Genomic DNA, 12046 nt, shown 5'->3' on the forward strand with positions numbered 1-12046 from the left:
ACACCACCAACCACACTGGATGTGTGTAAACAATGTCAGTGTGAGCACCAAGGTCCCTCAGGTTCTCCTCACTTTAGCCTCAGTAAGGTTTTAGCTCTTCTGGATGGGAATCTTGGAGCCTCCCTTTGTCCCAAGCCTCCAGGAGAGGAAAAATACTAATAATGGAATTTGGGGTTAATCTTAGTATAAACTGACAGCTCCCAACATCACCACCAGCATTTTCCCTCAAAAATCCACAAGTTTTTATTCTCAGTTTCAGACCACACTTGGTTCAGCTCAGCAGAGCCTCCAGCTGCTGCTGCCTTTTCAGAAAATGAACATTTATTCAGCTAAATGAAAGGATCCTACAGGACTCCACAGACAAGACCAATTCCACCTAAAGTTATCCTACACCTGGATATCCAGCACCTAAAGTCAAAATAAAATCTGACTTTGGCTTCTATACATATAATTTTCCTCACACCCAGTATCTCCAAGATCTGGGCCAAAACTGTTATCCCATTAAGTGTTGTACAACCAGGCAGCAGAAAATATATTTAATTTTTAAATATCAATCTATTCTGTACCTTGCACCTAAATACAACACAAGAGATGGACAGAAGCAAAGGAAAATGAGAAATAATGAATGAACCCAGTAATGCCAGTGGATTAAACTACTACAGTGCCAAGACAAACTTCAGGAGGTTCTTCGTAGACAACACAGCAAAAAGGAGATTTAAGGGACATTTTAAGCCATCAGGAAACTCTGGGGTCTTTAAAGAATATTTCTCAAACCTGGCAGCAGCAACATCTTATTCTTTATTTGCTAAAGATTGTTCACTGACCATTCACCATCCAGAGAGAAAGAGCTGCGTTTATTATCGAACATTTTTTACTATTTTCTTATTTTTTTTGCCTACAGGATAGTGAATAATTTTATTGTAAATAATAAGCACTAAAGACTCAAAAGATTATTTCATTTACCAACATCCATCATGTTTCATATTTCAAGAGCACTTTTTATACCCAGATCACCATATCCTTTAAAAGTATTCTGAAATTGTCTTTTTTCACCTTACTCTTTAATATTATTACAAGAATTTACAGGTAGAAGAGAAGCAAAGTTAAAAGACACAGAGCCAAGAAACCAGATTAAATCAATCCACAGCTCTTCACTCCAAGATTTGTGCTCCTTGCCCTGGGCCAAGGTTTTTGCCATGTGCTTCCTCTTAAATGTCACTGTCACCCTCACTCACATCAGCAGAATTTCCTGGGGACAATCCTTTAAACAGTGCTGGTAGTAAAGCTCCAAAGACAACTGAGGAATTGTTGACCAGAAACTAATTATTTTTAGCATTTTTGGACTTTTAGTAAAGTATTTGATAAAGTGACAAATGGGAAATTATTCATGATTTTGGAAAAGACAAAGATTATAATTACTATAAGAATTCTTATTTCATATTTTTATAATATCTCATTATAATTATGAAATAGGGTAGAAAGGAAATATCTAACTAAGAAGAGGCTGAAAAAATAAATTAATGGTATTGAAGCCAACAATCAGGGATACTCCTCAAGTATCATCTTTGGAGCATCTCAAAACCAAAACCAATTAATGATCCTGACAGGAAGTCTGCACATGGTGATGAATCTGCTGAGACCCAAGACTGAAGCCACATCAAAGCACCATAAAAAGTAATAGAGAATCCTAAGGGCAAGAACCAAACAGAAATTTAACAGTGCAGCAGCCAAGGTCACCCACTTTGGGAACAACAACTTCACAGGCACAAAAAGATCATCAGCTGGGAAGACCAGCTCTTGTGAAGTCACTGTGACCAAAAGATACAATGCAACAAAAGCACCAAAAAGGCCAAGCCTGACACAGATGGGGATGCTGCTATTCCCTATCCAGGGAGAAAAGCATTATAAAAGACACTTCTATGTGGCTGACAGAGTTCCTCACACACAGCAAAGCATTCAAAATGAATTAAAACTTATGTGTGTTTCAAAGGAAAATCAAACAAATAAGAAAGCTGGGTTATCCTGGATCAAAAAAAAAAAAAAAAAAAACAACCACCCAAAAGAATAAAAAAATAATCCAGGATGTGGTAATGACTTTTGTGGCTAAAGCCCATATGGTTCTCTGATAGAACATTTTTTCAGGTGCTCCATTTAAACATTTTCAAAGTGCTCCACAGTCTGACCAAGAGCCCATAAATACATGATGCAACAGCTTAAAGAGTCTGACTTTGGAATTTTCCTCCCTCACTTCTGCTGGTAATGACTCAATGACTCTCTTTATTACTGGTGTAAAGACCTCCCATCTGTTAGTCCATGGCAGGGAATTTCCTCTGGCTGAGTGAGGTAGGGCTGGACTCTGCTCAGAGCTGAGCTGCAGTGAGAGTCAGCAGGAAGGCTCTGCACAGCTCTGGAAAGCAGGAATGGGAAAATCCTATTGTCTGGGATTAAATTTAAATTAAATTAAAATTATAAACCCAGTCTGGGCTGGGTGGTGCTCCTGGATCCTCCCTGTTGACAGGAGGAGCAGCAAAGCCCTGGCTGCAGCAAAGCAGAGTGACAAGGTGCCAGCCTGGTCCTGAATTCCTTCTGAACACTCCCCAGACCAGTCAGGAAGTGAATTCTGTCATTCACTTTTGGGTTTTTGTGGTTGAGATGACCCCCAAGGTATTAGAAAGTGGGGTTTTTTCAGCTTTGGGACTGAAGAAAGATTTGTTGGTTTTGCTTTTCAGGGTTGTTTATTTTTTCTTATTTATTACAATCTTTCTTTGACTTGTTGAGATTTGTTTAGCAGGTTGGGTGTGGCACAGCCACTGCCCTTGGGGTGGTGTTAACTTTTTATACTATGAATTATGTGCACTTTATTTATAATAATTTTCCAATACTTATTACTTATGTTAGACAGTTTGTCTTTACTTTCAGCTAATTAAAAAGTGTCACCATATTAGTAGAAGATGGAGGACAAGAAGAAGGAGAAGAAGAACAGGACACGCCCACATTCTTTTATTTTGTTTTCTAAACTTCCATTCGAAAACTTTAAAATTTTGCTTTTTCACTTTGTGACCAATTAACTATTACTTTACTGAAATTTTTGTGGCTTGTAAATTTTCACACAAAGTTGGTAATTTTTTCTATGGACCAAAATCAAAGGCACAGGTGTTTTTGACTTTGTGCTAAGGTCTTTGAGTTCTTTGCTAGGGATTCAAATCACTCAGGGTAGTTAGAGGAATGTCCTGGGTCCTGACAATTCACTTCAGGGGGTTTGTTCCAGGGGTAATATTACACATTGGATGAATCCTGCTGGGAGGGGAAACTCTTCCCTCAGCTTGGAGCTGTTCTGGACAGCCCAAACATTATGAACAACCACATAAAATACAGCCTGAACTTGCCAGGGGCCACTTCACACAGTTTGTGTGACAAGTTTGTCATGGCTTTCCCTGCCTCCTGAATCCACGTTAGAATATCTGAGAAAAGAACAATTTAGCTGACTAATACAAGCTTTTTGTTCCCAATTCCTTCTGTGTCCTTTAAACAGGATAATCACAGGAAAAACAACACCATGAAGGACTGCAGCAAATCAAGAAAGCTCCAAGAGACAGAAATCACAGCACCAAACCTCTGTTTTTACACTGTCCTTACAGCAGGCAGCATCTAGAGGTCTCAACATGATTGTAAAGAGCAAGAGGTTCTGTGTATGAGGCCAGCACAAGCCCTTGACTCACACAAGTTGTGCCCTAGAACAACTGGCATTAACAGTTACAGTAAATAAAATTCTGCAAGGAGAATTATTTATACTGGATACAAATAAAGCTGGTATTTTTGAAATTCACAGCAATTAACACTCCCACGACTGAACTTCATTTGTTATCTTGGCATTAAGCAAAGCTCCGCATGTGGAAAAGAACAAATTCTAACTCTTCACGTACATGACCAGGTCTAAATCAGTGGTAGTTTTTCAGGAAAGAATATTCCAAGATGAGACACTCTTAATCAATACACAAAAATGATCAACAAAAAAAAAAAAAAAACAGATGCTAGGCTGGAGGTCAGAGAACAAGAGGACTTGGATTCAGCTGGAATATTTACCCTGGAAATATGGAAATCAGCTCTGCTTGGGTCCCCACTCACCTGCCCCAGGTCATTAGAAATTGAATGTAAGAATAGAAAAGGTCCAGAGAAGAGTGACAATTAATATTATTAGAGGCAAGGGAAGCCTTGGTGTCTGGGAAGAGATAAGAGAGTGACTGTTAAGTTCAGAGAGGAGATAAACGAGCAGCACATTGATAGCAGAACATACAGAGAATGATCCTGGATAAATGCAATGTTCTGCCTTATTCTTTCTCATGATACTCATGCCAAAGGGACCTTTGACTTTTTAAACGCATTTTAGCATTTAAAATGAAACTAGGTATAATTAGTTCTCCAGAAGTACCCTGAAGACCTTAGCAGGATTTAGAAGGAATTACATATTTATGTGAATAATAAGAACGCCCAGAGCTGCAATAACAGGATTAAAAATACAGGATAGGAGATAAGAGCTTTTGTCCACAGCCACATGGCTGCTGGCCAGGTGTGAGCCAGGCACAGGATGGAGAGCAGAGGTAGAAAAAATGACAAACACCACAACCATCATCAGCTGGGATGAGATCCTGCTTGTCACCCTCATGAGCAGGGGGACAGAACACTGAGGATCTCAACTGCAGCAGAGTATCTGGACTAGAGGAGAATTCTCATTTCTAAAATGTGGGTTTGCAGCACCAGCCAGAGCTGTTACAGACCAGACTGACAAAGTTGCATTTTCTAAATGTTGATTTCAGTTATTTTGACCTTGGCAGACACAAGGATTTTATCTGAGGTCTGCTGCAAGGAGCTGCCCCTCCCACAGATCATCTTTTATTATTTTTAAAAAAAGAGAGAGAGAGAACACAGGGATACAAAAAGCACCTGAGCTCTCTAGAAAGCAAAATAACTCATTAGGTGCTGGATCCTTGAAGAAACCAGATCCTGGTGAGGCTTTGGACAGACATCCTTACATTCTATTTTACTGCCTGCAATCTGTCAAACAACTGGGATTTGCTTACAGCTGATTAGAATAGGAAGCTTGTATATTATGCATGTCTGAGAGGGAACAGAGCTTGATCTAATGCAAAATAAGGCAGATCCTGTGTGCCAAGCAGAAAATGGCTGCTCTTGCATTTTATGAAGACACAGAGCAATGACCCTGAGCCAAACCACTTGAACCTTCACACAGCCACATGATCCTCAATGGTGAAGTGAACTTTGCTGGGTGCCTTTGCAAAGTGCCTTCTCTCAGATCTCGAAGCATTTCAGGAGCACAAACAGCAAAGATCGTAAAAAAAAACCCCTTTCCCTGCATCTCAAAGGATTTAATGAAGTTGAATCTCCCCCTGGAAGTTGCTGACTAACAAACACCTTATGACAGGATTGAAAGAGCTGGGAAAAAATATAAAGAAATCACCTGATGTTTCTCTCCGCATTAAGATCAAGTATCTCAGAGCCATCCTGACAGATTTCAGCTGATTTGCTGCTGAGAAATGTTCTGTAGCTGCTGTAGATAACCTGCTTAGTGCTGTGCCATTCCTGAAGCCAGGAAGTTTTTCCTAATGCCAAAAGTCCTCGGTAACGCAAGAATTAGAGGCTTTTGGCACTTTTCCCTTGGCTTGACTCATCTCCTAAGCTGGTAGTGGATATTTTACAGCTCAGAACAACCAGTCACCAAAAGGTTCAAGGACACCTGAGGGTCACAGGGACAGCAGAGATAATTCCCAGCACTCCTGACCTCCCAGCAAACCCAGGAAAGACGAGCAGCATTCCCGAGCCAACCCGTGGCCATGGTTATATTGATGAGAAGCTGCTGTTCTGTTTCTAACAATGTAGCAGCCTAATGGAAGGGGCCAAAGGACATTACTTCCTGCTCTGCTGTCAGCTTGGAAAGGGAGAAACGCAATGAATCCCAAACTTAAATCTCCTCCAAAGCCTTGCACAGGAAACTTAGATCCCCTATGGGGCTGGTATTAAGGTTCTGCTGGAAGACATAACTAAGAGTAATGGGATGAAATTAACTAAGAAAATTTCCTAACTGAATTTCAGGAGCTAATAGAGCTCTCGTGGTCCCCAGGGAAGCTGTGGAAGCCCCGGCGCTCAGGAGAGCTGCAGTAAAAGCGCTTTCACAGTCGGAAGGATTTCTAATAAGGCACGTCAGGCCTCATCTCACTGGGGGCCAGGACCATGCCCAGGGCACTGCCTCAGGATCAGGGTGGGATGTGCCTCTTCCAGGGGGGGAAATGAGGCTGAATCTCCCAGCATGGTGATGGGAATGCAGCAGTGACTGGTCTCGGCATGGGGATGGCCTTCCTCAGCTTTGGAAGGGAAACAAAACCACAAATGGTTAAATCAGACAAAGATGGGCAGTGGTGCCCCAGTAATCACAGAATTACAGAATGGTTTGACTTGGAAAGGGACCTGAAATACCATCTTGTTACAATTCTGACACCTTCCACTATCCCAGGTTGCTCCAAGCCCTGTCCAGCCCTGTCCACTCCATCCTGCCTCAGGATCAGGGTGGGATGTGCCTCTTCCAGGAGGGAAATGAGGCTGGATCTCCCAGCACGGTGATGGGAATGCAGCAGTGACTGGTCTTGGCACGGAGATGACCTTCCTCAGCTTTGGAAGGGAAACAAAACTACAAATGGTTAAATCAGAAAGAATTGGGCAGTGATTTCTAATAAGGCACGTCAGGCCTCATCTCACTGGGGGCCAGGACCATGCCCAGGGCACTGCCTCAGGATCAGGGTGGGATGTGCCTCTTCCAGGGGGGGAAATGAGGCTGAATCTCCCAGCATGGTGATGGGAATGCAGCAGTGACTGGTCTCGGCATGGGGATGGCCTTCCTCAGCTTTGGAAGGGAAACAAAACCACAAATGGTTAAATCAGACAAAGATGGGCAGTGGTGCCCCAGTAATCACAGAATTACAGAATGGTTTGACTTGGAAAGGGACCTGAAATACCATCTTGTTACAATTCTGACACCTTCCACTATCCCAGGTTGCTCCAAGCCCTGTCCAGCCCTGTCCACTCCATCCTGCCTCAGGATCAGGGTGGGATGTGCCTCTTCCAGGAGGGAAATGAGGCTGGATCTCCCAGCACGGTGATGGGAATGCAGCAGTGACTGGTCTTGGCACGGAGATGACCTTCCTCAGCTTTGGAAGGGAAACAAAACTACAAATGGTTAAATCAGAAAGAATTGGGCAGTGATTTCTAATAGGGCACGTCAGACCTCATCTCACTTTGGGCCAGGACCATGCCCAGGGCACTGCCTCAGGATCAGGGTGGGATGTGCCTCTTCCAGGGGGGGAAATGAGGCTGAATCTCCCAGCACGGTGATGGGAATGCAGCAGTGACTGGTCTCGGCATGGAGATGACCTTCCTCAGCTTTGGAAGGGAAATAAAACCACAAATGGTTAAATCAGACAGAGTTGGGCAGTGATGCCACAGTAATCATGGAGTTACAGAATGGTTTGACTTGGAAAGGGACCTGAAATTTCATCTTGTTACAATTCTGACACCTTCCACTACCCCAGGATGCTCCAAGCCCTGTCTGGCCTGGCCTTGGACACTTTCCAGCTTCTCTGGGCAACCTCTGCCAGGGCCTCACCACTCTCACAGCCAAGAATTCCTTCCCAATATCCCATCCATCCCTGCAATCTGGCAGTGGGAGCCATTCCCTGTGTCCTGTCCCTCCATACCTTGTCCCCAGTGCCTCTCCAGCTCCCCTGGAGTCTCTTTAGGTGTTCCAAGCTTTGCCTAGATTCTCCTCCAGGCTGGAAAGCCCTAATTCTCTCAGAGGAAAGGTGCTCCATCCCTCTAATCCTTATGGATTTCCTGTACCTTGGAAAAATCAAAGGACCCCTCTTCCACTACAACCATGCCTGTAAAGCAACCAGGAACTCACCCAACACAAACCAAACAAAATCAGAACAAAACCAAGCAGATCAAACAACTCCAAACTGATGGAATCACCATCTTTTTGTTAAACTTGCCCTTCCTGATGCTCCCAGTTGTGCATTCCTGTCCTTTGCCCCAGCACAACAAGCCAAAACAATTCAGGAAAACGCAGGGGGAAATAAAAAGGATTTATTTTTCCTGAAGCAGGCTGAATTGGCTGCTATTTCCATCAGACAAGAAACATCTCTGGCACAGGCCAGGGTGGCAGGAGCAGGGAAACTGAGGAGGAGGAATTGAGAAGGGTGGTGAGGCAGGGTAACACCTAAGGATGAGCTGGTGACAAAATGTTAATTCAGCTCAGCTGCAGCACGAAACTGTACCCCCCTATCTTGGGAAATCTACACCCATTTCTCTTCTGAATAAAGCCAAGTGAAAACACCTGACTCTGTTTTGCCATCTATGAAATGGGGATGATGGGGATCTATAACAACTCAGTCTTATTTAATCTAAATGCACCTTTACAAATGAAGCTTCAGAAGCTACAGACAAGTGTTAAAATAAAAAATAAATATAAAATAAAAATCCAGAGCCATAAAATCAAACCAAATAACCCTCAACCAGAAAGCAAAGTCCCTGCTCCCTAGACAAACTGAAATGCGTTCAACTGATGAATTATTCATTTTTGTTTAGGGCAGAATTTACAGTTATTTTAATTTAATCTTTTGATAAAGCATATACTTAAAAAAACCCACGAAACTCCCCCCCCCCTCAGTCTTTAACAGCCCTCATGAAAAGTGCCTTAAAATGGGTATAAAATCACTGATTCTGCTGCCAATCTTAGTTATTTTTTTGCCTGAAAAAGAAGATAAACCTCTACTCCACCATATGATTAGAAGCATAAATCACTGGGGGAAAAAAAATAATAATAAAAAAATAGACTGACACGACAACACAGCTTCATTAAAAAAAGAGAAAGCCCTAAGGGAAATTTTCAATTTCATACTTCTAATGAGAAGGGTTGAAAAGAAGAAGCAAAGCAGAGAAAATAAAAAAAAAACAAACAACACAACATTATCTGTGGGACAAGACGTAACAAAAAAAGAACACAAAAGTGAACCAGAAAGAGGCTTTCAAGTTTAACCTCAGGTTTGCACAGAAAGGACTCCTGCAGTCTTAGCTGTGCTCCCAAAGGAGGGCAAAGCCACACAACAACCTCGACACACTCAAAACTCAGCATATTCCACGAGCAGGAGGCTCCAGAAGAGAACAGGTCAAGGTTGGCATCAGTAGCACTGCAGTTGTCTGAACCACACCTAGTCTGCAGTTAAATATAGAACTTTACTTTCTGGAACCACTGCTCCTCTTAACCTTCAGAACATAAATATTCAGGGAGATATCTACAGAAAAATAAAAAGTAAAGGGATAAAGAGACCCGAATCTATTGTCCAAAAAAATCTCAGAGCAGGGATTAATAAACTACCCTGGGAGGATTCCAAAAAAGCAGTAAAGGCTGGAGAATTGAATTAGAGAAACCACAAGCAGCATCCTGGAAGTCCAGTATAAACCAATTAGTTCATTTAATACACATACCCTGTACTCAGACCCTCAGGTACATCAGACATTTCAGGATATGGCCCTAACTCTAATCTTCATTCTATCAGGTTGGCACCAATATAATAATTAATTGAACTGGATTTTTTTTTTGTTGAGTTAAATATTTTTTTAAAAAAGAGAAACTGCCCCTTCAACCCTGACCCTTCTCATCAGTTCATGGATCAAATCCTGACTGGTGCTTGGTCCTAAGAAAGAAATCCCTCAAAATTTTGCAATCACTTTCAGATTCTTCCCTTGAAGTGCTCTCAGCTGGTTTGACACATGAATTCTTAGCAACTATGATTTTTACCTACTGAATCCAAGACAAAAGCAAAAGCAGGGGGCACAATTAAGTGATGGAGCAGGTCAACACTCCCATCCTCAGCCAAAAAATATTTATACAGCATCACAGAAGCATTTCAGAGGGAAGGAGTTTTGCAGAGATTCCATTCAGGTCTGGATTCCACCCTCATCTTCAGGCATTAAACTAAGCCACCAAAGTTAGTTCTAATTGCAGGAGGCAGCCAGGGAGGACAGAGAGCACAGAGCCCTCCTCTGAGTGCATTAGTGGGATGGAATTGTCTCCTGGAGCTCTGTTTCTCCTTCCTGGACAGGTATCAGCCCAAATGAACGAGCACTTTCCTGAGGCTCCCAGAGCAGCAGCTCCAAACCAGGTGCCCAAATCCTTGTGTGCACCAACATCAGAGCCAGAAGCTGCAGGACACACAAACTCACTGCACTGAAAGTTGAATTTCATTAGGGAAAACAGTCCATTAAACTGAGATGCCTCCACTTAGAGTCAAAACTTAATCCTGCAGAGGAAAATGCAAATTACCAGACAAATGGCACCTGCCCACAGGCAATGCCAAACACCATTTCAGTGGCCAAATGCTCATTCCTGATCCTGGGGCACCAGGGAAATCTGATCTGCTCGGGCCAGAGGGGTCTGGTTACCTTCATCCTGCTGCTGTTATGAGCCATATCATGGCCAAGCCTGGAAAACTCCAGTGCCCTGTAAGTGAAATTAGTGATTTTCTTTTCCAAGGGCTCCCAAAAGAGCGTTTTTCTCCCACTCTTTCAAAATTTGTCACATAAAACAGCTCATCCTTACAGCTCAACGAGGCCCATTAAAGCACAACAGTTAAACAACCATATCCCCATTGCTTTATGGTGTAGCTTTACTGCCACACAACACTTTTACTGTGTTCTTGCCTCGAGTAAAACTCCTCAGCTTTGCTTCCCAGTACCCGACACAAGGCTGTGAAACCCAGCACCCACAGTGACCTGCTTGGCAAATTAGTATTGAAAGCCAGGCTTAAGGCAATGTGGCAGCAGCAGAATAAGGAGAAAACCCTGGCAGCAAAGACCCTACAGAGAACAAGACATAGAGAAAAACACCAAGAAGAATTTCATTTAAAAATTTGATTGAGTGATTATGTATCTGCATTCATAACTGGATGATTTGCAGTGTCAAGACCAACTTGATTCTTTCAATAGCCAAACCCAAATCTCACACATTTCTAACAGATGCACTAAAACACCAGAGTTTTAATTTCTAGAGTGTCCCAGCAGAGCCTGGCTTGAGGAGAGAGGTGGATGAGGAAAGGGTGACTTGCTCAGCTCTCTATCAACAGTTTCTCCAGCAAAGGAGTCTGAGGCATAATCAGGGTTCAAACAGCAAATAAAAACAGTTACTGCACTTTGGACCAGACAGAAACCTTCGATAAAACCAGCCATGCCCAAAACCAGCCATGCCCAAAGAGCTCCAATTCCACTCCCAATGAGCATTTCACACACAGAGGGTTGATCAGGAGATGGTGCTGCCCTGAAAGCACACAGAGCTGTGGTGGTTCTGTCCTGCTGCACACACAATCAGGACAGTCAGACAAGCATTTCAAAGTGCTAAAGATCCTGTGCTGCCCCTTGCTCTGCCTCTGTGGAGGGGGACACTAGAAAAACACACTATCAGATCACAGGGCATTGCCTTAGCTGGGTCTAACAAAGCAGAACAGATTTTAAACATTTACATTATTTCCTTTGGGGAAACATCCAGGCAAAGCCAAAAATATCAATGCCAGATAAAATATCAGTGCCAGGGCAGAACAGGCAAACAAACATTTAAGTTACTGGTTCCAGACCAGCAAAGACACAGCAGTGTGTCCAGCCTGTATTCCTGAGGGAGCTCAGGAGTTCAGCCTCAGCTCAGGCAAATGATGCTTTGCTGCTCCTAATCAGTTCCCAAGACCCCAATGCAAGCAAGAGGAAAGGAAAGCATTTAAGAAATGGTGAAAACACATCCTACAAATCTGCTGGCTGAGATCTCACTGGGGTTGCAGACCCAGGAGGAGTGTAACATACACAGTCATCCAGCCCTTCCATGGAAAGGAGGCTCTCAGAGGGGAAAAACTCCTCCCAGCCTTTTAGCCCTGGACAGAAATAAACATTCAACCCTAAACTACACTCAAATTCCCCAGCCCTTCTCTACTGTACA

At 42.9% G+C, this 12046-nt stretch overlaps 1 protein-coding gene across 10 annotated transcripts in view; it reads right to left on the minus strand.

The window, feature by feature from the left end:
* Positions 1-12046, minus strand: part of HMBOX1 (homeobox containing 1) — a 111970-nt gene that overhangs the window by 19839 nt on the left and 80085 nt on the right. The window lies entirely within an intron of this gene.

Source organism: Ammospiza nelsoni, chromosome 3, assembly GCF_027579445.1.
Source record: "Ammospiza nelsoni isolate bAmmNel1 chromosome 3, bAmmNel1.pri, whole genome shotgun sequence".
NCBI classification, from domain to species: domain Eukaryota; kingdom Metazoa; phylum Chordata; class Aves; order Passeriformes; family Passerellidae; genus Ammospiza; species Ammospiza nelsoni.